The sequence below is a fragment of the Gnatocerus cornutus genome, unplaced genomic scaffold (genome assembly GCF_029298725.1).
Source record: "Gnatocerus cornutus isolate USDA-ARS CGAHR unplaced genomic scaffold, icGnaCorn1.1 ctg00000028.1, whole genome shotgun sequence".
In the NCBI taxonomy this organism is placed as follows: Eukaryota; Metazoa; Arthropoda; class Insecta; order Coleoptera; family Tenebrionidae; genus Gnatocerus; species Gnatocerus cornutus.
In genome coordinates, this window is record NW_028275378.1 from 2,080,463 (window position 1) to 2,092,227 (window position 11,765).

Genomic DNA, 11,765 nt, shown 5'->3' on the forward strand with positions numbered 1-11,765 from the left:
CAAGCCAGAAAACAACGAGAATCGGCGAGAAATCGTCGTTTTGCATCGAAATATGCGGTTTTCTGTAAAAATTTTGATGATTTCGTGTAGAATTCTGCTGTTTTCTTGCAATTCAGCCGTTGAATCTTGGTAAAAAGTGATGACTTTGTAGATTTCGTGCTCTTCTTGGCGAATTCAAGATAGAAAACAACGAAAATCGGCGAGAAATCGTTGTTTTGCATCGAAATATGCGGTTTTCTCTAAGAATTTTGATGATTTCGTGCAGAATTCTGCTGTTTTCTTGCAATTCAGCCGTTGAATCTTGGTAAAAAGTCATGATTGTGTAGATTTCGTGCTCTTCTTTGCGAATTCAAGATAGAAAACAACGAAAATCGGCGAGAAATAGTCGTTTTGCATCGAAATATGCGGTTTTCTCTAAGAATTTTGACGATTTCGTGCAGAATTCTGCTGTTTTCTTGCAATTCAGCCGTTGAATCTTGGTAAAAAGTGATGATTTTGTAGATTTCGTGCTCTTCTTGGCGAATTCAAGATAGAAAACAACGAAAATCGGCGAGAAATCGTTGTTTTGCATCGAAATATGCGGTTTTCTCTAAGAATTTTGATGATTTCGTGCAGAATTCTGCTGTTTTCTTGCAATTCAGCCGTTTTATCTTGGTAAAAAGTCATGATTTTGTAGATTTCGTGCTCTTCTTTGCAAATTCATGCCAGAAAACAACGAAAATCGGCGAGAAATCGTCGCTTTGCATCGAAATATGCGGTTTTCTGTAAGAATTTTGATGATTTCGTGCAGAATTCTGCTGTTTTCTTGCAATTCAGCCGTTGAATCTGGGTAAAAAGTCATGATTTTGTAGATTTCGTGCTCTTCTTTGCGAATTCAAGATAGAAAACAACGAAAATCAGCGAGAAATCGTCGTTTTGCATCGAAACATGCGGTTTTCTGTAAGAATTTTGATGATTTCGTGCAGAATTCTGCTGTTTTCTTGCAATTCAGCCGTTGAATCTTGGTAAAAAGTGATTATTTAGTAGATTTCGTGCTCTTCTTTGCGAATTCAAGCCAGAAAACAACGAAAATCGGCGAGAAATCGTTGTTTTGCATCGAAATATGCGGTTTTCTCTAAGAATTTTGATGATTTCGTGCAGAATTCTGCTGTTTTCTTGCAATTCAGCTGTTGAATCTTGGTAAAAAGTCATGATTTTGTAGATTTCGTGCTCTTCTTTGCGAATTCAAGATAGAAAACAACGAAAATCAGCGAGAAATTGTCGTTTTGCATCGAAATATGCGGTTTTCTCTAAGAATTTTGATGATTTCGTGCAGAATTCTGCTGTTCTCTTGCAATTCAGCCGTTGAATCTTGGTAAAAAGTGATGATTTAGTAGATTTCGTGCTCTTCTTTGCGAATTCAAGCCAGAAAACAACGAAAATCGGCGAGAAACCGTCGTTTTGCATCGAAATATGCGGTTTTCTGTAAGAATTTTGATGATTTCGTGGATAATTCTGCTGTTTTCTTGCAATTCAGCCGTTGAATCTTGGTAAAGAGTCATGATTTTGTAGATTTCGTGCTCTTCTTTGCGAATTCAAGCCAGAAAACAACGAAAATCGGCGAGAAATTGTCGTTTTGCATCGAAATATGCGTTTTCTGTAAGAATTTTGATGATTTCGTGCAGAATTCTGCTGTTTTCTTGCATTTCAGCCGTTGAATCTGGGTAAAAAGTCATGATTTTGTAGATTTCGTGCTCTTCTTTGCGAATTCAAGATAGAAAACAACGAAAATCAGCGAGAAATCGTCGTTTTGCATCGAAACATGCGGTTTTCTGTAAGAATTTTGATGATTTCGTGCAGAATTCTGCTGTTTTCTTGCAATTTAGCCCTTGAATCTTGGTAAAAAGTCATGATTTTGTAGATTTCGTGCTCTTCTTTGCGAATTCAAGCCAGAAAACAACGAAAATCGGCGAGAAATCGTCGTTTTGCATCGAAATATGCGGTTTTCTCTAAGAATTTTGATGATTTCGTGCAGAATTCTGCTGTTTTCTTGCAATTCAGCCGTTGAATCTAGGTAAAAAGTCATGATTGTGTAGATTTCGTGCTCTTCTTTGCAAATTCAAGATAGAAAACAACGAGAATCAGCGAGAAATCGTCGTTTTGCATCGAAATATGCGGTTTTCTCTAAGAATTTTGATGATTTCGTGCAGAATTCTGCTGTTTTCTTGCAATTCAGCCGTTGAATCTTGGTAAAAAGTCATGATTTTGTAGATTTCGTGCTCTTCTTTGCGAATTCAAGATAGAAAACAACGAAAATCAGCGAGAAATCGTCGTTTTGCATCGAAATATGCGGTTTTCTGTAAGAATTTTGATGATTTCGTGCAGAATTCTGCTGTTTTCTTGCAATTCAGCCGTTGAATCTTGGTAAAAAGTGATGATTTTGTAGATTTCGTGCTCTTCTTTGCGAATTCAAGCCAGAAAACAACGAAAATCGGCGAGAAATCGTCGTTTTGCATCGAAATATGCGGTTTTCTGTAAGAATTTTGATGATTTCGTGCAGAATTCTGCTGTTTTCTTGCAATTCAGCTGTTGAATCTTCGTAAAAAGTGATGACTTAGTAGATTTCGTGCTCTTCATTGCGAATTCAAGCCGGAAAACAACGAAAATCGGCGAGAAATCGTCGTTTTGCATCGAAATATGCGGTTTTCTGTAAGAATTTTGATGATTTCGTGGATAATTCTGCTGTTTTCTTGCAATTCAGCCGTTGAATTTTGGTAAAAAGTCATGATTTTGTAGATTTCGTGCTCTTCTTTGCGAATTCAAGCCAGAAAACAACGAAAATCGGCGAGAAATCGTCGTTTTGCATCGAAATATGCGGTTTTCTGTAAGGATTTTGATGATTTCGTGCAGAATTCTGCTGTTTTCTTGCAATTCAGCCGTTGAATCTTGGTAAAAAGTAATGATTTTGTAGATTTCGTGCTCTTCTTTGCGAATTCAAACCAGAAAACAACGAAAATCGGCGAGAAATCGTCGTTTTGCATCGAAATATGCGGTTTTCTGTAAGAATTTTGATGATTTCGTGCAGAATTCTGCTGTTTTCTTGCAATTCAGCTGTTGAATCTTCGTAAAAAGTGATGACTTAGTAGATTTCGTGCTCTTCTTTGCGAATTCAAGCCAGAAAACAACGAAAATCGGCGAGAAATCGTCGTTTTGCATCGAAATATGCGGTTTTCTCTAAGAATTTTGACGATTTCGTGCAGAATTCTGCTGTTTCCTTGTAATTCAGCCGTTGAATCTTGGTAAAAAGTGATTATTTAGTAGATTTCGTGCTCTTCTTTGCGAATTCAAGCCAGAAAACAACGAAAATCGGCGAGACATCGTTGTTTTGCATCGAAATATGCGGTTTTCTCTAAGAATTTTGATGATTTCGTGCAGAATTCTGCTGTTTTCTTGCAATTCAGCCGTTGAATCTTGGTAAAAAGTCATGATTTTGTAGATTTCGTGCTCTTCTTTGCGAATTCAAGCCAGAAAACAACGAAAATCGGCGAGAAATCGTCGTTTTGCATCGAAATATGCGGTTTTCTGTAAGAATTTTGATGATTTCGTGCAGAATTCTGCTGTTTTCTTTCAATTTAGCCGTTAAAACTTGGTAAAAAGTCATGATTTTGTAGATTTCGTGCTCTTCTTTGCGAATTCAAGCCAGAAAACAACGAAAATCGGCGAGAAATCGTCGTTTTGCATCGAAATATGCGGTTTTCTGTAAGAATTTTGATGATTTCGTGCAGAATTCTGCTGTTTTCTTGCAATTCAGCCGTTGAATCTTGGTAAAAAGTCATGATTTTGTAGATTCCGTGCTCTTCTTTGCAAATTCAAGATAGAAATCAACGAAAATCAGCGAAAAATCGTCGTTTTGCATCGAAATATGCGGTTTTCTTTAAGAATTTTGATGATTTCGTGCAGAATTCTGCTGTTTTCTTGCAATTCAGCCGTTGAATCTTGGTAAAAAGTAATGATTTTGTAGATTTCGTGCTCTTCTTTGCGAATTCAAGCCAGAAAACAACGAAAATCGGCGAGAAATCGTCGTTTTGCATCGAAATATGCGGTTTTCTGTAAGAATTTTGATGATTTCGTGCAGAATTCTGCTGTTCCTTGCAATTCAGCCGTTGAATCTTGGTAAAAAGTCATGATTTTGTAGATTTCGTGCTCTTCATTGCGAATTCAAGCCGGAAAACAACGAAAATCGGCGAGAAATCGTCGTTTTGCATCGAAATATGCGGTTTTCTGTAAGAATTTTGATGATTTCGTGGATAATTCTACTGTTTTCTTGCAATTCAGCCGTTGAATTTTGGTAAAAAGTCATGATTTTGTAGATTTCGTGCTCTTCTTTGCGAATTCAAGCCAGAAAACAACGAAAATCGGCGAGAAATCGTCGTTTTGCATCGAAATATGCGGTTTTCTGTAAGAATTTTGATGATTTCGTGCAGAATTCTGCTGTTTTCTTTCAATTCAGCCGTTAAAACTTGGTAAAAAGTCATGATTTTGTAGATTTCGTGCTCTTCTTTGCGAATTCAAGCCAGAAAACAACGAAAATCGGCGAGAAATCGTCGTTTTGCATCGAAATATGCGGTTTTCTGTAAGGATTTTGATGATTTCGTGCAGAATTCTGCTGTTTTCTTGCAATTCAGCCGTTGAATCTTGGTAAAAAGTAATGATTTTGTAGATTTCGTGCTCTTCTTTGCGAATTCAAGCCAGAAAACAACGAAAATCGGCGAGAAATCGTCGTTTTGCATCGAAATATGCGGTTTTCTGTAAGAATTTTGATGATTTCGTGCAGAATTCTGCTGTTTCCTTGCAATTCAGCCGTTGAATCTTGGTAAAAAGTCATGATTTTGTAGATTTCGTGCTCTTCTTTGCGAAATCAAGCCAGAAAACAACGAAAATCGGCGAGAAATCGTCGTTTTGCATCGAAATATGCGGTTTTCTCTAAGAATTTTGACGATTTCGTGCAGAATTCTGCTGTTTCCTTGTAATTCAGCCGTTGAATCTTGGTAAAAAGTGATTATTTAGTAGATTTCGTGCTCTTCTTTGCGAATTCAAGCCAGAAAACAACGAAAATCGGCAAGAAATCGTTGTTTTGCATCGAAATATGCGGTTTTCTCTAAGAATTTTGATGATTTCGTGCAGAATTCTGCTGTTTTATTGCAATTCAGCCGTTGAATCTTGGTAAAAAGTCATGATTTTGTAGATTTCGTGCTCTTCTTTGCGAATTCAAGCCAGAAAACAACGAAAATCGGCGAGAAATCGTCGTTTTGCATCGAAATATGCTGTTTTCTGTAAGAATTTTGATAATTTCGTGCAGAATTCTGCTGTTTTCTTTCAATTCAGCCGTTGAAACTTGGTAAAAATCATGATTTTGTAGATTTCGTGCTCTTCTTTGCGAATTCAAGCCAGAAAACAACGAAAATCGGCGAGAAATCGTCGTTTTGCATCGAAATATGCGGTTTTCTGTAAGAATTTTGATGATTTCGTGCAGAATTCTGCTGTTTTCATGCAATTCAGCCGTTGAATCTTGGTAAAAAGTTATGATCTTTTAGATTTCGTGCTCTTCTTTGCGAATTCAAGCCAGAAAACAACGAAAATCGGCGAGAAATCGTCATTTTGCATCAAAATATGCGGTTTTCTGTAAAAATTTTGATGATTTCGTGCAGAATTCTGCTGTTTTCTTGCAATTTAGCCGTTGAATCTTGGTAAAAAGTGATAATTTAGTAGATTTCATGCTCTTCTTTGCGAATTCAAGCCAGAAAACAACGAAAATCGGCGAGAAATCGTCGTTTTGCATCGAAATAGGCGGTTTTCTGTAAGAATTTTGATGATTTCGTGGATAATTATGCGGTTTTCTTGCAATTCAGCCGTTCAATCTTGGTAAAAAGTCATGATTTTGTAGATTTCGTGCACTTCTCGATTTCTCGCCGATTTTCGTTGTTTTCTATTATGAATTCGCCAAGAAGAGCACAAAATCTACAAAATCATGACTTTTTACCAAGATTCAACGGCTGAATTGCAAGAAAACAGCAGAATTCTGCACGAAATCATCAAAATTCTTAGAGAAAACTGCATATTTCGATGCAAAACAACGATTTCTCGCCGATTTTCGTTGTTTTCTATTTTGAATTCGCCAAGAAGAGCACGAAATCTACAAAATCATGACTTTTTACCTAGATTCAACGGCTGAATTGCAAGAAAACAGCAGAATTCTGCCCGAAATCATCAAAATTCTTACAGAAAACCGCATATTTCGATGCCAAACAACGATTTCTCGCCGATTGTCGTTGTTTTCTATTATGAATTCGCCAAGAAGAGCACGAAATCTACAAAATCATGACTTTTTACCTAGATTCAACGGCTGAATTGCAAGAAAACAGCAGAATTCTGCACGAAATCGTCAAAATTCTTAGAGATAACCGCATATTTCGATGCAAAACGACAATTTCTCGCCGATTTTCGTTGTTTTCTGGCTTGAATTCGCAAAGCAGAGCACGAAATCTACTAAATAATCACTTTTTACCAAGATTCAACAGCTGAATTGCAAGAAAACAGCAGAATTCTGCACGAAATCGTCAAAATTCTTAGATAAAACCGCATATTTCGATGCAAAACGACGATTTCTCGCTGATTTTCGTTGTTTTCTATCTTGAATTTGCAAAGAAGAGCACGAAATCTACAAAATCATGACATTTTACCAAGATTCAACGGCTGAATTGCAAGAAAACAGCAGAATTCTGCACGAAATCATCAAAATTCTTACAGAAAACCGCATATTTCGATGCAAAACGACGATTTCTCGCCGATTTTCGTTGTTTTCTGGCTTGAATTCGCAAAGAAGAGCACGAAATCTACAAAATCATGACTTTTTACCAAGATTCAACGGCTGAATTGCAAGAAAACAGCAAAATTATCCACAAAATCATCAAAATTCTTACAGAAAACCGCATATTTCGATGTAAAACGACGATTTTTCGCCGATTTTCGTGGTTTTCTGGCTTGAATTCGCAAAGAAGAGCACGAAATCTACAAAATCATGACTTTTTACAAAGATTCAACGGCTGAATTGCAAGAAAACAGCAGAATTCTGCACGAAATCATCAAAATTCTTAGAGAAAAACGCATATTTCGATGCAAAACAACGATTTCTCGCCGATTTTCGTTGTTTTCTGGCTTGAATTCGCAAAGAAGAGCACGAAATCTACAAAATCATGACTTTTTAACAAGATTCAACGGCTGAATTGCAAGAAAACAGCAGAATTCTGCACGAAATCATCAAAATTCTTACAGAAAACCACATATTTCGATGCAAAACGACGATTTCTCGTTGATTTTCGTTGTTTTCTGGCATGAATTCGCAAAGAAGAGAACGAAATCTACAAAATCATGACTTTTTACCAAAATTCAACGGCTGAATTGCAAGAAAACAGCAGAATTCTGCACGAAATCATCAAAATTCTTAGAGAAAACCGCATATTTCGATGCAAAACGACGATTTCTCGCCGATTTTCGTTGTTTTCTGGCTTGAATTCGCAAAGAAGAGCACGAAATCTACAAAATCATGACTTTTTAGCAAGATTCAACGGCTGAATTGCAAGAAAACAGCAGAATTCTGCACGAAATCATCAAAATTCTTACAGAAAACCGCATATTTCTATGCAAAACGACGATTTCTCGCCGATTTTCGTTGTTTTCTTGCTTGAATTCGCAAAGAAGTGCACGAAATCTACAAAATCATGACTTTTTACCAAGATTCAACGGCTGAATTGCAAGAAAACAGCATAATTATCCACGAAATCATCAAAATTCTTACAGAAAACCGCCTATTTCGATGCAAAACGACGATTTCTCGCCGATTTTCGTTGTTTTCTGGCTTGAATTCGCAAAGAAGAGCACGAAATCTACTAAATCATCACTTTTTACCAAGATTCAACGGCTAAATTGCAAGAAAACAGCAGAATTCTGCACGAAATCATCAAAATTCTTACAGAAAACCACATATAGCGATGCAAAACGACGATTTCTCGCCGATTTTCGTTGTTTTCTGGCTTGAATTTGCAAAGAAGAGCACGAAATCTAAAAAATCATAACTTTTTACCAAGATTCAACAGCTGAATGCAAGAAAACAGCAGAATTCTGCACGAAATCATCAAAATTCTTACAGAAAACCGCATATTTCGATGCAAAACGACGATTTCTCCCCGATTTTCGTTGTTTTCTGGCTTGAATTCGCAAAGAAGAGCACGAAATCTACAAAATCATGACTTTTCACTAAGATTCAACGGCTGAATTGCAAGAAAACAGCAGAATTCTGCACGAAATCATCAAAATTCTTAGAGAAAACCGCATATTTCGATGCAAGACGACGATTTCTCGCTGATTTTCATTGTTTTCTATCTTGAATTCGCAAAGAAGAGCACGAAATCTACAAAATCATGACTTTTTACCATGATTCAACGGCTGAATTGCAAGAAAACAGCAGAATTCTGCACGAAATCATCAAAATTCTTAGAGAAAACCGCATATTTCGATGCAAAACGACGATTTCTCGCAGATTTTCGTTGTTTTCTATCTTGAATTCGCAAAGAAGAGCACGAAATCTACAAAATCATGACTTTTTACCAAGATTCAACGGCTGAATTGCAAGAAAACAGCAGAATTCCGCACGAAATCCTCAAAATTCTTACAGAAAACCGCATATTTCGATGCAAAACGACGATTTCTCCCCGATTTTCGTTGTTTTCTGGCTTGAATTCGCAAAGAAGAGCACGAAATCTACAAAATCATGACTTTTCACTAAGATTCAACGGCTGAATTGCAAGAAAACAGCAGAATTCTGCATGAAATCATCAAAATTCTTACAGAAAACCGCATATTTCGATGCAAAACGACGATTTCTCGCCGATTTTCGTTGTTTTCTGGCTTGAATTCGCAAAGAAGAGCACGAAATCTACAAAATCATGACTTTTTACCAAGATTCAACGGCTGAATTGCAAGAAAACAGCAGAATTCTGCACGAAATCGTCTAAATTCTTACAGAAAACCGCATATTTCGATGCAAAAGGACGATTTCTCGCTGATTTTCGTTGTTTTCTATCTTGAATTCGCAAAAATGAGCACGAAATCAACAAAATCATGACTTTTTACCAAGATTCAACAGCTGAATTGCAAGAAAACAGCAGAATTCTGCACGAAATCGTCAAAATTCTTAGAGAAAACCGCATATTTCGATGCAAAACGACGATTTCTCGCCGATTTTCGTTGTTTTCTGGCTTGAATTCGCAAAGAAGAGCACGAAATCTACAAAATTATCACTTTTTACCAAGATTCAACGGCTGAATTGCAAGAAAACAGCAGAATTCTGCACGAAATCATGAAAATTCTTAGAGAAAACCGCATATTTCGATGCAAAACGACGATTTCTCGCTGATTTTCGTTGTTTTCTATCTTGAATTTGCAAAAATGAGCACGAAATCAACAAAATCATGACTTTTTACCAAGATTCAACGGCTGAATTGCAAGAAAACAGCAGAATTCTGCACGAAATCATCAAAATTCTTACAGAAAACCGCATATTTCGATGCAAAACGACGATTTCTCGCCGATTTTCGTTGTTTTCTGGCTTGAATTCGCAAAGAAGAGCACGAAATCTACAAAATTATGACTTTTTACCTAGATTCAACGGCTGAATTGCAAGAAAACAGCAGAATTCCGCACGAAATCCTCAAAATTCTTACAGAAAACCGCATATTTCGATGCAAAACGACGATTTCTCCCCGATTTTCGTTGTTTTCTGGCTTGAATTCGCAAAGAAGAGCACGAAATCTACAAAATCATGACTTTTTACCAAGATTCAACGGCTGAATTGCAAGAAAACAGCAGAATTCTGCACGAAATCGTCAAAATTCTTACAGAAAACCGCATATTTCGATGCAAAACGACGATTTATCGCCGATTTTCGTTGTTTTCTGGCTTGAATTCGCAAAGAAGAGCACGAAATCTACTAAATAATCACTTTTTACCAAGATTCAACAGCTAAATTGCAAGAAAACAGCAGAATTCTGCACGAAATCGTCAAAATTCTTAGAGAAAACCGCATATTTCGATGCAAAACGACGATTTCTCGCCGATTTTCGTTGTTTTCTGGCTTGAATTCGCAAAGAAGAGCACGAAATCTACAAAATCATCACTTTTTACCAAGATTCAACGGCTGAATTGCAAGAAAACAGCAAAATTCTGCACGAAATCATCAAAATTCTTAGAGAAAACCGCATATTTCGATGCAAAACGACGATTTCTCGCTGATTTTCGTTGTTTTCTATCTTGAATTCGCAAAAATGAGCACGAAATCTACAAAATCATGACTTTTTACCAAGATTCAACGGCTGAATTGCAAGAAAACAGCAGAATTCTGCACGAAATCGTCAAAATTCTTAGAGAAAACCGCATATTTCGATGCAAAACGACGATTTCTCGCCGATTTTCGTTGTTTTCTGGCTTGAATTCGCAAAGAAGAGCACGAAATCTACAAAATCATCACTTTTTACCAAGATTCAACGGCTGAATTGCAAGAAAACAGCAGAATTCTGCACGAAATCATGAAAATTCTTAGAGAAAACCGCATATTTCGATGCAAAACGACGATTTCTCGCTGATTTTCGTTGTTTTCTATCTTGAATTTGCAAAAATGAGCACGAAATCAACAAAATCATGACTTTTTACCAAGATTCAACGGCTGAATTGCAAGAAAACAGCAGAATTCTGCACGAAATCATCAAAATTCTTACAGAAAACCGCATATTTCGATGCAAAACGACGATTTATCGCCGATTTTCGTTGTTTTCTGGCTTGAATTCGCAAAGAAGAGCACGAAATCTACTAAATAATCACTTTTTACCAAGATTCAACAGCTAAATTGCAAGAAAACAGCAGAATTCTGCACGAAATCGTCAAAATTCTTAGAGAAAACCGCATATTTCGATGCAAAACGACGATTTCTCGCCGATTTTCGTTGTTTTCTGGCTTGAATTCGCAAAGAAGAGCACGAAATCTACAAAATCATCACTTTTTACCAAGATTCAACGGCTGAATTGCAAGAAAACAGCAAAATTCTGCACGAAATCATCAAAATTCTTAGAGAAAACCGCATATTTCGATGCAAAACGACGATTTCTCGCTGATTTTCGTTGTTTTCTATCTTGAATTCGCAAAAATGAGCACGAAATCTACAAAATCATGACTTTTTACCAAGATTCAACGGCTGAATTGCAAGAAAACAGCAGAATTCTGCACGAAATCATCAAAATTCTTACAGAAAACCGCCTATTTCGATGCAAAACGACGATTTCTCGCCGATTTTCGTTGTTTTCTGGTTTGAATTCGCAAAGAAGAGCACGAAATCTACAAAATCATGACTTTTTACCAAGATTCAACGGCTGAATTGCAAGAAAACAGCAGAATTCTGCACGAAATCGTCAAAATTCTTTGAGAAAACCGCATATTTCGATGCAAAACGACGATTTCTCGCCGATTCTCGTTGTTTTCTGGCTTGAATTCGCAAAGAAGAGCTCGAAATCTACAAAATCATCACTTTTTACCAAGATTCAACGGCTGAATTGCAAGAAAACAGCAGAATTCTGCACGAAATCATCAAAATTCTTAGAGAAAACCGCATATTTTGATGCAAAACGACGATTTCTCGCTGATTTTCGTTGTTTTCTATCTTGAATTCGCAAAGAAGAGCA